Source organism: Zea mays, chromosome 2 (genome assembly GCF_902167145.1).
Source record: "Zea mays cultivar B73 chromosome 2, Zm-B73-REFERENCE-NAM-5.0, whole genome shotgun sequence".
In the NCBI taxonomy this organism is placed as follows: Eukaryota; Viridiplantae; Streptophyta; class Magnoliopsida; order Poales; family Poaceae; genus Zea; species Zea mays.
In genome coordinates, this window is record NC_050097.1 from 218334607 (window position 1) to 218352135 (window position 17529).

A 17529-nucleotide genomic window follows, 5' to 3' on the forward strand; every position below is an offset into this window, starting at 1 on the left:
CGAGGGAGCAGGAACACTTGAGCCGATCCGCCGGGACATCGGGCAGGAATGGGCGGGCAAACCTCCGGCCGGAGAAGTGCGTCATCTACCCCAGGGTATCCAGCACCGCATCGCCGACGATGTCAGGGTGAGGCCGCCACCCGCTTCCAGTGGAGTTGGCCAGAACCTGGCTGCAGCGGCAATGCTTCTCCGCGCTATGCCGGAGCCATCAACCACCGAGGGGCGCGAATCCAGGGAGAGCTCAAGAATCTCCTGGAGGGCGCCGCGGTCCGACGGGCCAAGAGCTCCACCTCCCGAAGGTAGGGGTACCCCTCGGAACATCGCGCCGCGACTTCCCGATTCATGCGGGAAGCCTCGGTCCACACCGGGCGCACGCGCGACACACGCAACGAGCACCATCACCGCAACCGTCGGGCCCAACTCGACGAAAGGGTGCGCCGAGGCTACCACCCCAGGCGTGGGGGACGCTACGACAGCGGGGAGGATCGGAGTCCCTCGCCCGAACCACCCGGTTCGTAGGCTTTCAGCCGCGCCATACGACGGGCGCCGTTCCAGACCCGGTTACGAACCCCGACTACTATCACAAAGTACTCGGGGGAGACGACACCAGAACTGTGGCCCGTAGACTACCGGCTGGCCTGCCAACTGGGTGGAACGGACGACGACAACCTCATCATCCGCAACCTCCCCCTGTTCCTCTCCGACACCGCTCGCGCCTGGTTGGAGCACCTGCCTCCGGGGCAGATCTCCAACTGGGACGACCTGGTCCAAGCCTTCGCTGGCAATTTCCAGGGCACGTATGTGCGCCCTGGGAACTCCTGGGACCTCCAAAGCTGCCGACAGCAGCCGGGAGAGTCTCTCCGGGACTACATCCGGCGATTCTCGAAGCAGCGCACCGAGCTGCCCAACATCACCGATTTAGATGTCATCGGCGCGTTCCTCGCCGGCACCACTTGCCGCGACCTGGTCAGCAAGCTGGGTCGAAAGACCCCCACTAGGGCGAGCGAGCTGATGGACATCGCCACCAAGTTCGCCTCTGGCCAGGAGGCGGTTGAGGCTATCTTCCGGAAGGACAAGCAGTCCCAGGGCCGCCCACCGGAAGATGCCCCCGAGGCGTCAACTCAGCGCGGCGCCAAGAAGAAAGGCAAGAAGAAGTCGCAAGCGAAATACGACGCCGCCGACGCGAACCTTGTCGCCGCCGTCGAGCACAAGAACCCTCGGAAACCCCCCGGAGGTGCCAACCTCTTCGACAAGATGCTCAAGGAGCCGTGCCCCTATCATCAGGGCCCCGTCAAGCACACCCTTGAGGAGTGCGCTATGCTTCGGCGCCACTTCCACAGGGCCGGGCCACCCGCGGAGGGTGGCAGGGCTCGCGACGACGACAAGAAGGAAGGTCACCAGGCAGGAGAGTTCCCCGAGGTCCGCGACTGCTTCATGATCTACGGTGGGCAAGCGGCGAACGCCTCGGCTTGGCACCGCAAGCAAGAGCGTCGGGAGGTCTGTTCGGTAAAGGTGGCGGCGCCAGTCTACCTAGACTGGTCCGACAAGCCCATCACCTTCGACCAAGCCGACCACCCCGACCACGTGCCGAGCCCGGGGAAATATCCGCTCGTTGTCGACCCCATCATCGGCGACGTCAGGCTCACCAGGGTCCTCATGGACGGAGGCAGCGGCCTCAACATCATCTATGTCGAGACCCTCGGGCTCCTGCGTGTTGATCTGTCCTCGGTCCGGGCAGGCGCTGCGCCTTTCCACGGGATCATCCCCGAGAAGCGCGTCCAGCCCCTCGGACAACTCGACCTTCCCGTCTGCTTCGGAACACCCTCCAACTTCCGAAGGGAGACCCTCACGTTCGAGGTGGTCGGGTTCCGAGGAACCTACCACGCAGTATTGGGGAGGCCATGCTACGCGAAGTTCATGGCCGTCCCCAACTACACCTACCTCAAGCTCAAGATGCCAGGCCCCAACGGGGTCATCACCGTCGGCCCCACGTACCGACACGCGTTCGAATGCGACGTCGAGTGCGTGGAGTACGCCGAGGCCCTCGCCGAGTCCGAGGCCCTCATCGCCGACCTGGAGAGCCTCTCTAAGGAGGTGCCAGACGTAAAGCGCCACGCCGGCAACTTCGAGCCAGCGGAGACGGTTAAGTTCGTCCCCCTCGACCCTAGCAGCGACGCCTCCAAGCAGATCCGGATCGGCTCCGAGCTCGACCCCAAATAGGAAGCAGTGCTCGTCGACTTTCTCCGCGCAAACGCCGACGTTTTCGCGTGGAGTCCCTCGGACATGCCTGGCATACCGAGGGATGTCGCCGAGCACTCGCTGGATATCTGAGCTGGAGCCCGACCCGTCAAGCAGCCTCTGCGCCGATTCGACGAAGAAAAGCGTAGAGCCATAGGCGAGGAGATCCACAAGCTAATGGCGGCAGGGTTCATCAAAGAGGTATTCCATCCCGAATGGCTTGCCAACCCTGTGCTTGTGAGAAAGAAAGGAGGGAAATGGCGGATGTGTGTAGACTACACTGGTCTAAACAAAGCATGTCCGAAGGTTCCCTACCCTCTGCCTTGCATCGATCAAATCGTGGATTCCACTGCTGGGTGCGAAACCCTGTCTTTCCTCGATGCCTACTCAGGGTATCACCAAATCAGGATGAAAGAGTCCGACCAGCTCGCGACTTCTTTCATCACACCCTTCGGCATGTACTGCTACGTCACCATGCCGTTCAGCTTGAGGAATGCGGGTGCGACGTACCAGCGGTGCATGAACCATGTGTTCGGCGAACACATTGGCCGAACGGTCAAGGCCTACGTCGATGACATCGTAGTCAAGACGAGGAAAGCCTCCGACCTCCTTTCCGACCTTGAAGCGACATTCCGATGTCTCAAGGCGAAAGGCGTGAAGCTTAATCCCGAGAAGTGTGTCTTTGGGGTTCCCCGAGGCATGCTCTTGGGGTTCATTGTCTCCGAGCGGGGCATCGAGGCCAACCCGGAGAAGATCGCGGCCATCACCAGCATGGGGCCCATCAAGGACTTGAAAGGCGTACAGAGAGTCATGGGATGTCTCGCGGCTCTGAGCCGTTTCATCTCACGCCTCGGCGAAAGAGGCCTGCCTCTGTACCGCCTCTTAAGGAAGGTCGAGTGCTTCACTTGGACCCCTGAGGCCGAGGAAGCCCTCGGGAACCTGAAAGGGAAATGTGCCCTTGGGCCATTTCTAAGTATTTTGATGATTGAGTGCCAACACAAGTGCTTAAATGTGAAATCATGCTTGTGGATGGACAAAGTGCAAATCAAGAGCAAAGGTATGTTTCTATGTCTTAGTACATTGGTTTTGTGTACTAATATACTTGTCTAAGTATTGGAAACAGGAAGAAAAAGAAAAGAAAAGAGTTGGCTGTGTACAGACAAGGGGCTGTTTCGGTCTGGGGCACCGGACTGTCCGGTGGTGCACCGGACTGTCCGGTGGTGCACCGGACAGTGTCCGGTGCGCCAGGCTGCCTCGGCCGAAGAGGCCGCTCTCGGGAATTTTGCTGACGGCGTACGGCTAAAATTCACCGGACTGTCCGATGTGCACCGGACTGTCCGGTGAGTCAACGGTCGCCAGGGCCAACGGTCGGCCGCGGATTCTGCGCGCGACACGTGGCCAAGCCAACGGTCGGAAGGGGGCACCGGACTGTCCGGTGTGCACCGGACATGTCCGGTGCGCCAACGGCTCCCAGATCTGCAACGGTCGGCTTCGCCATTTAAGGAAAGGAATCGGGCACCGGACACTGTCCGGTGTGCACCGGACTGTCCGGTGCGCCCGATGACAGAAGGCAAGGATGGCTTTCCTGATTTGTTCTCAACGGCTCCTAGCTGCCTTGGGGATATAAAAGGGACCCCTAGGCGCATGGAGGAAGACACCAAGCATTTCTACAACATTCTTAAGCACCAAGACATCGCTCTCGCGCATTCGTTTCATTGTGATAGCATCTAGAGCTCTTGTTGAGTTGCGAACTCTTTGAGTTGTGTTGCGAGCTCTTGTTGCAACTTGTGTGCGCGTTGTTGCTCTGATCTTTTGAAGTCTTGTGTGCGTTGCTCATTCCCCCTTTGCTCTGTGTTCTTTGTGAACTTCAATTGTAAGGGCGAGAGGCTCCAAGTTGTGGAGATTCCTCGCAAACGGGATTGAGAAAAAGCAAGCAAAACACCGTGGTATTCAAGTGGGTCTTTGGACCACTTGAGAGGGGTTGATTGCAACCCTCGTCCGTTGGGACGCCACAACGTGGAGTAGGCAAGCGTTGGTCTTGGCCGAACCACGGGATAAACCACTGTGTCAACTCTGTGATTGATCTCTTGTGGTATTGTGTTTTGTTGTGACTCCTTTCTAGCCACTTGGCATTTATTGTGCTAACACTTAACAAGTTTTTGTGGCTATAAGTTTAAGTTATACAGGATCACCTATTCACCCCCCCCTCTAGGTGCTCTCAGAACCTGAAGGCGCTCCTCACCAACGCGCCCATCTTGGTGCCTCCCGCTGCCGGAGAAGCCCTCTTGATCTACGTCGTCGCGACCACTCAGGTGGTTAGCGCCGCGATTGTGGTTGAGAGACGGGAAGAGGGGCATGCATTGCCCGTCCAGAGGCCAGTCTACTTCATCAGCGAGGTACTGTCTAAGACCAAGATCCGCTACCCACAAATTCAGAAGCTGCTGTACGCGGTGATCCTGACGCGACGGAAGTTGCGACACTACTTCGAGTCTCATCCGGTAACTGTGGTATCATCCTTCCCCCTGGGGGAGATCATCCAGTGCCGAGAGGCCTCGGGTAGAATCGCAAAGTGGGCGGTGGAAATTATGGGCGAAGCGATCTCGTTCGCCCCTCGGAAGGCCATCAAGTCCCAGGTCTTGGCGGATTTCGTGGCTGAATGGGTCGACACCCAGCTCCCAACAGTTCCGATCCAATCGGAACTCTAGACCATGTTCTTCGACGGGTCGCTGATGAAGACAGGAGCAGGCGCAGGCCTGCTCTTCATCTCGCCCTCGGAAAGCATCTACGCTACGTGCTACGCCTCCACTTCCCGGCGTCCAACAATAAGGCTGAGTACGAGGCTCTGGTCAACGGGTTGCGCATCGCCATCGAGCTAGGGGTCCAACGCCTCGACGCTCGCGGTGACTCGCAACTCGTCATCGACCAAGTCATGAAGAACTCCCACTGCCGCGACCCGAAGATGGAGGCCTACTGCGATGAGGTTCGGCGCCTGGAAGACAAGTTCTACGGGCTCGAGCTCAACCACATCGCCCGGCGCTACAACGAGACTACGGACGAGCTGGCTAAAATAGCCTCGGGGCGAACAACGGTTCCCCCGGACGTCTTCTCCTGAGACCTACATCAACCCTCCGTCAAGATCGACGACACGCCCGAGCCCGAGGCACCCTCGGCCCAGCCCGAGGTACCCTTGGCTCAGTCCGAGGCACCCTCGGCTCGGCCCGAGGCACCCTCAGCTCGGCCCGAGCCACCCTCGGTTCAGCCCGAGGTACCCTCGGCCCCCGAGGGGAGGCACTGCGCGTCGAGGAGGAGCGAAGCGGGGTCACGCCTAATCGAAACTGGCAGACCCCGTACCTGCGATATCTCCACCGAGGAGAGCTACCCCTCGACCGAGCCGAAGCTCGGCGGTTGGCGCGACGCGCCAAGTCGTTCGTCTTGCTGGGGGATGGGAAGGAGCTCTACCACCGCAGCCCCTCAGGCATCCTCCAGCGATGCATCCCCATCGCCGAAGGTCAGGAGCTCCTACGAGAGATACACTCGGGGGCTTGCGGCCATCACGCAGCACCTCGAGCCCTTGTTGGAAACGCCTTCCGACAAGGTTTCTACTGGCCGACGGCGGTGGCCGACGCCACTAGAATTGTCCGCACCTGCGAAGGGTGTCAGTTCTACGCGAGGCAGACCCACCTGCCCGCTCAGGCTCTGCAGATGATACCCATCACCTGGCCTTTTGTTGTGTGGGGTCTGGACCTCGTCGGCCCCTTGCAGAAGGCACCCGGGGGCTACACGCACCTGTTGGTCGCCATCGACAAATTCTCCAAGTGGATCGAGGTCCGACCCCTAAACAGCATCAGGTCCGAACAGGCGGTGGCGTTCTTCACCAACATCATCCATCGTTTTGGGGTCCCGAACTCCATCATCACCGAGAACGGCACCTAGTTCACCGGCAGAAAGTTCCTGGACTTCTGCGAGGATCACCACATCCGGGTGGACTGGGCCGCCGTGGCTCACCCCATGACGAATGGGCAAGTAGAGCGTGCCAACGGTATGATTCTACAAGGACTCAAGTCTCAGATCTACAACGACCTCAACAAGTTCGGCAAGCGATGGATGAAGGAACTCCCCTCGGTGGTCTGGAGTCTGAGGACAACGCCGAGCCGAGCCACGGGCTTCACGCCGTTCTTTGTAGTCTATGGGGTCGAGGCCATCCTACCCACAGACTTAGAATACGGCTCCCCGAGGACGAGGGCCTACGCCGACCAAAGCAACCAAGCTAGTCGAGAAGACTCGCTGGACCAGCTGGAAGAGGCTCGGGACATGGCCTTACTACACTCGGCGCGGTACCAGCAGTCCCTGCGATGCTACCACGCCCGAGGGGTCCGGTCCCGAGACCTCCAGGTGGGCGACCTGGTGCTTCGGCTGCGACAGGAGCCCGAGGGCGGCACAAGCTCACGCCTCCCTGGGAAGGGTCGTTCGTCATCGCCAAAGTTCTGAAGCCCGGAACGTACAAGCTGGCCAACAGTCAAGGCGAGGTCTACAGCAACGCTTGGAACATCCAACAGCTATGTCGCTTCTACCCTTAAGATGCTTTCAAGTTGTTCATATACCTCGCTCCCACGCAAAGTTTAGTCATCAAGGAACGGTTAGCCTTGCCTCGGCAAAGCCCGACCCTCCCTCGGGGGCTAAAAGGGGGGAACCCCCTCTGCGTCGAAATTTTCCTCGAAAAAAGATCCTTTCTGCCAGGATGTTTTTCGTGCTTTTCGACTACTTCGAAAGTGGATCCTGAAAACGACGGGGTACACGTAAGCAGCCAAGGCTGACCGAGCCGAGGGACTCCTACGCCTCCGGGATACGGATACCTCACTCATCACCTTCTGCGATAAGTAACTCGCGTCCGGATAAGTGATTCCGCGGACCGAACAAGTCTTCGCGCTCGAAAGCTCCTATGCCGAAGCGATTCTTCGGGCCTTCTCGACTGCGTCGGTGACAGGACCCTATGGACGGGCAAGAGTGCGCGTAAGCGGCAAGGCCGACCGAGCCGAGGGATTCCTACGCCTCCGGGATACGGATACCTCACTCATCACCTTCCGTGAAAAGCAACTCTCGCTCGCACAGACAAATCTGTTACCGACGAAAAAGTCCAGATACTCGAAACAAGAGGAAAAGAAACGCAACTTTACAACACGACGATGGCGTGTTTGGGCCTCGGCGGCCGCAGAAAACACACGCTACAAGATAATCTGATCCTGCAGGCTCGGACCTCGATAGTTGAAGGGAGCAGCAGCACCCTCGGCGTCGACTACACCTTCGGCGAGGTCCGACCTAGCCTCGGACGGCGACGCGGTCTGAGGATCTCCACTCTGAAGGACGACGTCATCATCACGCCCGGGCCATCGCCGCCAGGGTCTCCTCCAAGAATCCGGCTCAAGCAGGCGGCTCGGCTGGTCACCCCGAGGCCTCGGCCAGCTGTCCCCCGAAGACATCAGCCCGGCCCGAGGCCTCGGCAGATCAACTCCGGCGTCGGTCCCGCTAACGGACGACCCGGCCAGGCTCCGGCCGACCAAGTCTTCTTTTCGAGCCAACTCTGCCTCTATCCGTGCTGACACCGCTACCCCTGGCTTTGGCTCATCGAAGGGCGGTCGAGGGGTTCCTTTAACTAAGCAAGAGAAGCCTCGGACAGCAAGGCCGACCGAGCCGAGGGACTCCTACGCCTCCGAGATACGGATACCTCACTCGTCACCTTTGCACGGGGCGACTCACGCTTGGTGAAGCGGTTCAGACAACCAACAGGCGAGTCTTAGTGCTCGAAAATGAGGAAAAAACACGGCTCCGCGCCAAAAATACATACACGTTCAGGCCCCGACAGCCACAATGAACAAAAGACCGGCATTCAAGGTGCCATTACAAATGGAACTCCGGTTCCACCTCCGCAGGTACGAACAACCCCACACGATTGGGGGGCCTGCGGAGCAACAGAAGACCGACGAACAGCTCGCCGTCGCCCGCTCCAGCAGCAGCGACGACGACGACTTTTGCTCCGGGGGGCCGAACAGCAGCAGCGATGACCTCAGCGCGGATGCTGCTGCCATGAGGCCCTCGCCCGTGCCCTTACTCGTGAGGCAAGGACGGGCAGAAGGCCGTAGAGTTGGAGGTCGGTCCGTGGGCGGCCCCGGCTATCTCGTCGGCGGAAGAACCTCTTCCAGCTGCCGTGGCGGAAGGCGACGCCGGGAGCGGCTCCGAAGCCACTCGGGTCAGAGAGCCAGGCACGCGGCAGCTGCCAACGCCACGAACGACGAACGCCTTTCCCCCCGATCACTGAGGGAAGGAGCGGGCCGTCGCCCGCGCAGGGGCCGACCCCAACTCGGCACACTCCTCTCCCCAGCACTGATGATGAAAATCCTTGAGGCTGAGGGAGGGGCAGAGGCCGCAGCCCGGCTTGCTTTCCCCTGCCATCGAACTGGAGGTCACCGTCTTGGGTGACCGCCGACGGAGGGGTGCGGCCGTGCTGCATGATGAAAATCCTTGAAGCCGAACGATGGCTGAAAGGTACCAACTCCCACGGAGTTGCGTTCCTCCAACGACAAGGCAGAAGAATTGCGGGTGTCCCCCATCCGGGGGCTCGGAAGGTGGAAAGACACGATGCATAAGGGAGCGCGGAGACATGGTCGCCTTTCAAGGGGGTCACCCTCCTTTTAAAGGCGACTCTCCCTACTTGCGTCCCCAGCCGTCGTGGGCTGAGTCTTCTCCAACACGCTCCAAGGTCATCCCCCTACGGCGCGGGGGCTGGGTCCCACGCGTCATGCAAACTGGCCCAGAGCAGAAGAAGCCAAACCGCCGCGCGCGGTGCATGCAACTGCCCAGCGGTTACGAGCATTCCTCCGCTTTCGCCCAGACCAGCGGGCGAAAGGGCGGGCAGCCATGCAGGCGGCATGCAACCGCGCCAAGTGGGTGCGCCCCTCCGACTTCCAACGCACCCAGCATGGGGGCCCTGAAAGGGAAATGTGCCCTTGGGCCATTTCTAAGTATTTTGGTGATTGAGTGCCAACACAAGCGCTTTTGTGTTGATCTATGCAATGTGGTAGACAAAGTGCAAATCATGTCAAAAGGTACGTTTCTAGACTTAGTACATTGTTTTATGGACTAATGTATTGTGTCTAAGTGCTGGAAACAGGAAAGATTGAATTGGAAATGAGATGGCTATGTTCTGCCAGAGTCAGCTCGGTCTGGGTGCACCGGACAGTGTCCGGTGCGCCAGACTGGCTCTTGCGAACTCGCTGCTCTCGGGATTTCATCGACGGCGTACGGCTATAATTCACCGGACTGTCCGGTTAGCCAACGGTCAGCCGGGCCAACGGTCGGCCACGCGATCCGCGCAGGACACGTGGCCGAGCCAACGGTTAGTAGGGGGCACCGGACTGTCCGGTGTGCACCGGACAGTGTCCGGTGCGCCAACGGCTCCAAGGCTGCCAACGGTCGGCTTCGCCAAATAAGGAAAGAAATCTGCACCGGACAGTGTCCGGTGGTGCACCGGACTGTCCGGTGCGCCAGGCGACAGAAGGCAAGAATTGCCTTCCCGGATTGCTCTCAACGGCTCCTAGCTGCCTTGGGGCTATAAAAGGGACCCCTAGGCGCATGGAGGAGAAGACCAAGCATTCCTTGAGCACTCTTGATCACTTACACTCCACTCTTGCGCACTTGTTCGACATTCTAGTGATTTGAGCTCCGTTCTAGTGTGCTAGTCTTGTGAGCTTAAGTCTGGGTCTTGTGTGTGCGTACTTGCTGTGATCTTTGTGTCTTGTGTGAGTTGCTAATCCCTCCCTTACTTTGTGCTTCTTTGTGAACATCTTTGCAAGGGTGAGAGACTCCAAGTTGTGGAGATTCCTCGCGAACGGGATATAGAAAAGAAAAGCAAACACCGTGGTATTCAAGTGGGTCTTTGGACCACTTGAGAGGGGTTGAGTGCAACCCTCGTCCGTTGGGACGCCACAACGTGGAGTAGGCAAGCGTTGGTCTTGGCCGAACCACGGGATAAACCACTGTGCCATCTCTGTGATTGATCTCTTGTGGTTATTGTGTTTTATTGAGACTCCTCTCTAGCCACTTGGCAATACTGTGCTAACGGTTAACCAAGTTTTTGTGGCATTAAGTCCAAGTTTTACAGGATCACCTATTCACCCCCCTCTAGGTGCTCTCAATTGGTATCAGAGTCGTTCTCTTCAAGAAAGGGACTAACCGCCCGAAGAGATGGATCCTAAGGGCAAGGGGATTGTGATCAATGACAAGGAGAAGGAGTCATTCGTCAACGAGCCCAAGGATGACAAGCCTACCGACTCGGGCTCGGGCCACAAACGCAAAGATGGGAAGAAGAAGAAGACAAGACGCATCAAGGAGATCGTCTACTATGACGACAGCGATGAGTCCACTTCTTCCCAAAAGGACAACGACGACAACGACTACGAGAGAAGGAAACCGGTTAATTCGAACTTTTCTTTTGACTACTCTCGTATTCCGCAAAGTACAAATGCTCATTTGCTCTCCATTCCACTTGGCAAACCTCCTCACTTTGATGGAGAGGACTACGGATTTTGGAGCCACAAAATGCGTAGTCACCTATTCTCTCTCCATCCGAGCATATGGGAGATTGTGGAAAGTGGAATGAAATTTGATAGCTCGGATAGTCCTATGTTTATCAATGAACAGATTCATAGAAATGCACAAGCTACTACTGTGTTGTTAGCCTCCTTGTGCAGGGACGAGTATCATAAGGTGAGCGGCTTGGACAATGCCAAGCAGATCTGGGACACCCTCAGGATCTCACATGAGGGGAACGACGTCACCTTACTCACCAAAATGGAGTTGGTGGAGGGCGAGCTTGGAAGATTCGCAATGATCAAGGGAGAGGAGCCAACCCAAACATACAACCGGCTCAAGACCCTTATCAACAAGATAAGGAGCTACGGAAGCACACGATGGACGGACCACGACGTCGTTCGTCTAATGCTAAGGTCCTTTACTGTACTTGATCCACATTTGGTGAACAATATCCGTGAAAATCCTAGGTACACCAAGATGTCGCCCGAAGAAGTTCTTGGGAAATTTGTAAGCGGACAAATGATGATCAAGGAGGCAAGATATGTCGACGACGCGTTGAACGGTCCAATCCATGAGCCTCAACCCATTGCTCTCAAGGCAACGAGGAGCAAGGAGGCGCTACCTAGCAAGGTGGCACAAGTTGAGGCGGCCGGGCTCAATGATGAAGAGATGGCCCTCATCATCAAGCGCTTCAAGACGGCGCTAAAGGGTCGCAAGGGGAAGCCAAGCAAGACCAAGACAAAGGGGAAGCGCTCATGCTTCAAATGTGGTAAGGTTGGTCATTTTATTGCTAACTGTCCCGACAATGATAGTGACCAGGAAGAAGGGAACAAGAGGGAGGAGAAGAAGAATTATAAGAAGGCAAAAGGCGAGGCACATCTTGGCAAGGAGTGGGACTCGGATTGTTCGTCGTCCGACTCCGACAACGAAGGACTCGCCGCCACTGCCTTCAACAAGTCATCCCTCTTCCCCAACGAGCATCACACTTGCCTCATGGCAAGGGAAAAGAAGGTAAGCGCTCGTAACACTAGTACTTATGTTTCTTCAAGTGAGGATGAGTCTAGTGAGGATGATGAAATAGATTATTCATGTTTATTCAAGGGTCTAGATAGAACCAAGGTGGATAAAATAAATGAATTGATTGATGCTTTGAATGATAAGAATAGATTGCTAGAAAAGCAAGAGGATCTCTTATATGATGAACATGACAAGTTTGTAGAAGCTCAAAAATCCCTTGCTTTAGAAATAAAGAGGAATGAAATGCTTTCTTGTGAATTGTCTACATGCCATGACTCTATTTCTAGTTTAAAAAGCATAAACGATGACTTGACTGCTAAGTTAGAAATAGCTAATAAATCAATATCTTGTGTAGAACATGTTGTGGTTTGCACTAGGTGTAAAGATTTTAATATTGATGCTTGTAGTGAACACCTAGTTTCAATTTCTAAATTGAATGATGAAGTAGCTAGTCTTAATTCCCAACTTAAGACTAGCAAAAGCGAATTTGATAAGTTAAAATTTGCAAGGGATGCCTACACTATTGGTAGACACCCCTCAATTAAGGATGGACTTGGTTTCAAGAGGGAAGCCAAGAACTTAACAAGCCATAAGGCTCCCATCCCCGCCAAGGAGAAAGGGAAGGCCCCTATGGCTAGTAGTGCTAAAAGGAACCATGCTTTTATGTACCATGATAGAAGACAGTCTAATAAGAGTTGTAATGCTTATGATGCTTTTGACTCTCATGCCATGTTTGCTTCTAGTTCTTCCTATATGCATGGTAAAGATATGTCTAGGAGACATTTTGTTCATATGCCTAGAAGAAATGTTGTTAATGTTCCTAGGAACGTTAATGAACCTTCTACAATATATCATGCTTTAAATGCTTCCTTTGCTATTTGTAGAAAGGATAGAAAGATAGTTGCTAGAAAATTAGGGGCAAAATGCAAGGGAGACAAAACTTGCATTTGGGTCCCTAAGACAATTGTGACTAACCTTGTAGGACCCAACAAGAGTTGGGTACCTAAAACCCAAGCCTAAATTTGCCTTGCAGGTTTATGCATCCGGGGGTTCAAGCTGGATTATCGACAGCGGATGCACAAACCATATGACGGGGGAGAAGAATATGTTCACCTCCTATGTCAAAAACAAGGATTCCCAAGATTCAATAATATTTGGTGATGGGAATCAAGGCAAGGTAAAAGGGTTAGGTAAAATTGCTATTTCATCCGAACACTCTATATCTAATGTGTTTTTAGTTGAGTCTCTTGGATATAATTTGTTATCCGTTAGTCAATTATGCAATATGGGATATAATTGTCTATTCACAAATGTAGATGTGTCTGTCTTTAGAAGAAGTGATGGTTCATTAGCTTTTAAGGGTGTATTAGACGACAAACTTTACTTAGTTGATTTTGCAAAAGAGGAGGCCGGTCTAGATGCATGCTTAATTGCTAAGACTAGCATGGGCTGGCTGTGGCATCGCCGCTTAGCACATGTGGGGATGAAAAACCTTCACAAGCTTCTAAAGGGAGAACACGTGATATGTCTAACTAATGTGCAATTCGAAAAAGATAGACCTTGTGCAGCTTGTCAAGCAGGCAAACAGGTGGGAAGCTCTCATCACCCCAAAAATGTGATGACCACATCAAGACCTTTGGAGATGCTTCACATGGACCTCTTCGGACCCGTCGCCTATCTAAGTATAGGAGGAAGTAAGTATGGTCTTGTTATAGTTGATGATTTTTCCCGCTTCACTTGGGTATTCTTTTTGCAGGATAAATCTGAAACCCAAGGGACCCTCAAGCGCTTCCTAAGGAGAGCTCAAAACGAGTTTGAGCTCAAGGTGAAAAAGATAAGGAGCGACAATGGGCCCGAATTCAAGAACCTTCAAGTGGAGGAGTACCTTGAGGAGGAAGGGATCAAGCACGAGTTCTCCGCTCCCTACACACCACAGCAAAATGGTGTGGTAGAGAGGAAGAACAGGACGCTTATAGACATGGCGAGGACGATGCTTGGAGAGTTCAAGACCCCCGAGCGTTTTTGGTCGGAAGCCGTGAACACAGCTTGCCACGCCATCAACAGGGTCTACCTTCACCACCTCCTCAAGAAGACTTCGTACGAGCTTCTAACCGGTAACAAACCAAATGTATCCTACTTTCGTGTATTTGGGAGCAAATGCTACATTCTAGTGAAGAAGGGTAGAAATTCTAAGTTTGCTCCCAAAGCTGTAGAAGGGTTTTTGTTAGGTTATGACTCAAATACAAAGGCATATAGAGTCTTCAACAAATCATCGGGTTTGGTTGAAGTCTCTAGTGACGTTGTATTTGATGAGACTAATGGCTCTCCAAGAGAGCAAGTTGTTGATTTTGATGATGTAGATGAAGAAGAAGTTCCAACGACCGCAATACGTACCATGGCGATTGGAGATGTGCGGCCACAGGAACAAGATGAGCAAGATCAACCTTCTTCCTCAACAATGGTGCAACCCCCAACTCAGGATGATGAACGGGAGGCGTGTGATCAAGGGGGAGCACAAGATGTTCATGTGATGGAGGAAGAAGCACAACCGACACCTCCAACCCAAGTTCGAGCAATGATTCAAAGGGATCATCCCGTCGACCAAATTTTGGGTGATATTAGCAAGGGAGTAACTACTCGATCTCGATTAGTTAATTTTTGTGAGCATTACTCCTTTGTCTCTTCTATTGAGCCTTTCAGGGTAGAAGAGGCCTTGCTAGATCCGAACTGGGTGTTGGCCATGCAGGAGGAGCTCAACAACTTCAAAAGAAATGAAGTTTGGACACTGGTGCCTCGTCCCAAGCAAAATGTTGTGGGAACCAAGTGGGTGTTCCGCAACAAACAAGACGAGCACGGGGTGGTGACAAGGAACAAGGCACGACTTGTGGCAAAAGGTTATGCCCAAGTCGCAGGTTTGGACTTTGAGGAGACTTTTGCTCCTGTGGCTAGGCTAGAGTCCATTCATATTTTGCTAGCATATGCCGCTCACCATTCCTTCAGGTTGTTCCAAATGGATGTGAAGAGCGCTTTCCTCAACGGGCCAATCAAGGAGGAGGTGTACGTGGAGCAACCCCCTGGCTTCGAGGATGAACGGCACCCCGACCACGTGTGTAAGCTCTCTAAGGCGCTCTATGGACTTAAGCAAGCCCCAAGAGCATGGTATGAATGCCTTAGAGACTTTTTAATTGCTAATGCTTTCAAGGTTGGGAAAGCAGATCCAACTCTTTTTACTAAGACTTGTGATGGTGATCTTTTTGTGTGCCAAATTTATGTCGATGACATAATATTTGGTTCTACTAACCAAAAGTCATGTGAAGAGTTTAGCAGGGTGATGACGCAGAAATTCGAGATGTCAATGATGGGCGAGTTAAGCTACTTCCTTGGGTTCCAAGTGAGGCAACTCAAGGATGGAACCTTCATCTCTCAAACCAAGTACACGCAAGACTTGATCAAGCGGTTTGGGATGAAGGACGCCAAGCCCGCAAAGACTCCAATGGGAACCGACGGACACACCGACCTCAACAAAGGAGGTAAGTCCGTTGATCAAAAGGCATACCGGTCAATGATAGGGTCTTTACTTTATTTATGTGCTAGTAGACCGGATATTATGCTTAGTGTATGCATGTGTGCTAGATTTCAATCCGATCCTAAGGAGTGTCACTTAGTGGCGGTGAAGCGAATTCTTAGATATTTAGTCGCTACGCCTTGTTTCGGGATCTGGTATCCAAAGGGGTCTACCTTTGACTTGATTGGATATTCAGACTCCGACTATGCTGGATGTAAGGTGGATAGGAAGAGTACATCGGGGACGTGCCAATTCTTAGGAAGGTCCCTGGTGTCATGGAGTTCTAAGAAACAAACCTCTGTTGCCCTATCCACCGCTGAGGCCGAGTACGTTGCCGCAGGACAGTGTTGCGTGCAACTACTTTGGATGAGGCAAACCCTCAGGGACTTTGGCTACAATCTAAGCAAAGTCCCACTCCTATGTGATAATGAGAGTGCTATCCGCATGGCGGATAATCCTATTGAACACAGCCGCACAAAGCACATAGACATCCGACATCACTTTTTGAGAGACCACCAGCAAAAGGGAGATATCGAAGTGTTTCATGTTAGCTCCGAGAACCAGCTAGCCGATATCTTTACCAAGCCTTTAGATGAGCAGACCTTTTGCAAGTTGCGTAGTGAGCTAAATGTCTTAGATTCGCGGAACTTGGATTGAATTATAGCATACATGTGTTTATGCCTTTGATCATGTTCCTTATGCATTTTGTTGTTTATTTATGGTGCTCAAGTTGTACAAGCACTCCCCGGACCTTTCAAGTCCATTTGCAAGGGATGCACAAATTTAGGGGGAGTTGTGCTACAACTTGACCCTTTGAGACTAATCGTGTGCTTGAGTTTGCTTGTTTTAGTCTCAAAGGAGGTTTGAAAGGGAAAAGGTGGACTTGGACCATGAAAGACTTCCACTGCACTCCGATGAGAGAGTAACTTATTCCATGTTCATCTTAGTACTCTTATTGCCTTTTTACTCTTAGTTCAAGATTTTGGTGAGGCAATGGGGTTAAAGGGCCAAGATTGATCTCGTTTTGGTGCTTGATGCCAAAGGGGGAGAAAATAAAGGCCAAAGCAATAAATGGATCAGCTACCACTTGAGAATTTTGAAAATAATAGAATAGAGTTTTTGTTTTGTCAAAATACTCTTATTGGCTCTTTTTGTCAAAAGTTGGCTTCTTGTGGGGAGAAGTGTTGATTATGGGAAAAAGGGGGAAAGGGGGAGTTTTTGAAATCTTGAATCAATTTTTCTTGGAATAACTCTCTTTATGTCTTAACAAGTGTGTTTGACTTAGAGATAGAAATTTGAGTTTGATTTGCAAAAACAAACCAAGTGGTGGCAAAGAGTGATCCATATATGCCAAATATGAATCAAAACTATATTGAGTTTTCATTTGCATTGATATTGCACTTGTTTAGTTGCTTTATGTTGTGTTGGCATAAATCACCAAAAAGGGGGAGATTGAAAGGGAAATGTGCCCTTGGGCCATTTCTAAGTATTTTGGTGATTGAGTGCCAACGCAAGCGCTTTTGTGTTGATCTATGCAATGTGGTAGACAAAGTGCAAATCATGTCAAAAGGTACGTTTCTAGACTTAGTACATTGTTTTATGGACTAATGTATTGTGTCTAAGTGCTGGAAACAGGAAAGATTGAATTGGAAATGAGATGGCTATGTTCTGCCAGAGTCAGCTCGGTCTGGGTGCACCAGACAGTGTCCGGTGCGCCAGACTGGCTCTTGCGAACTCGCTGCTCTCGGGATTTCATCGGCGGCGTACGGCTATAATTCACCGGACTGTTCGGTGTGCACCGGACTGTCCGGTGAGCCAACGGTCAGCCGGGCCAACGGTCGGCCGCGCGATCCGCGCGGGACACGTGGCCGAGCCAACGGTTAGTAGGGGGCACCGGACAGTGTCCGGTGTGCACCGGACAGTGTCCGGTGCGCCAACGGCTCCAAGGCTGCCAACGGTCGGCTTCGCCAAATAAGGAAGGAAATCCGCACCGGACAGTGTCCGGTGGTGCACCGGACTGTCCGATGCGCCAGGCGACAGAAGGCAAGAATTACCTTCCCGGATTGCTCTCAACGGCTCCTAGCTGCCTTGGGGCTATAAAAGGGACCCCTAGGCGCATGGAG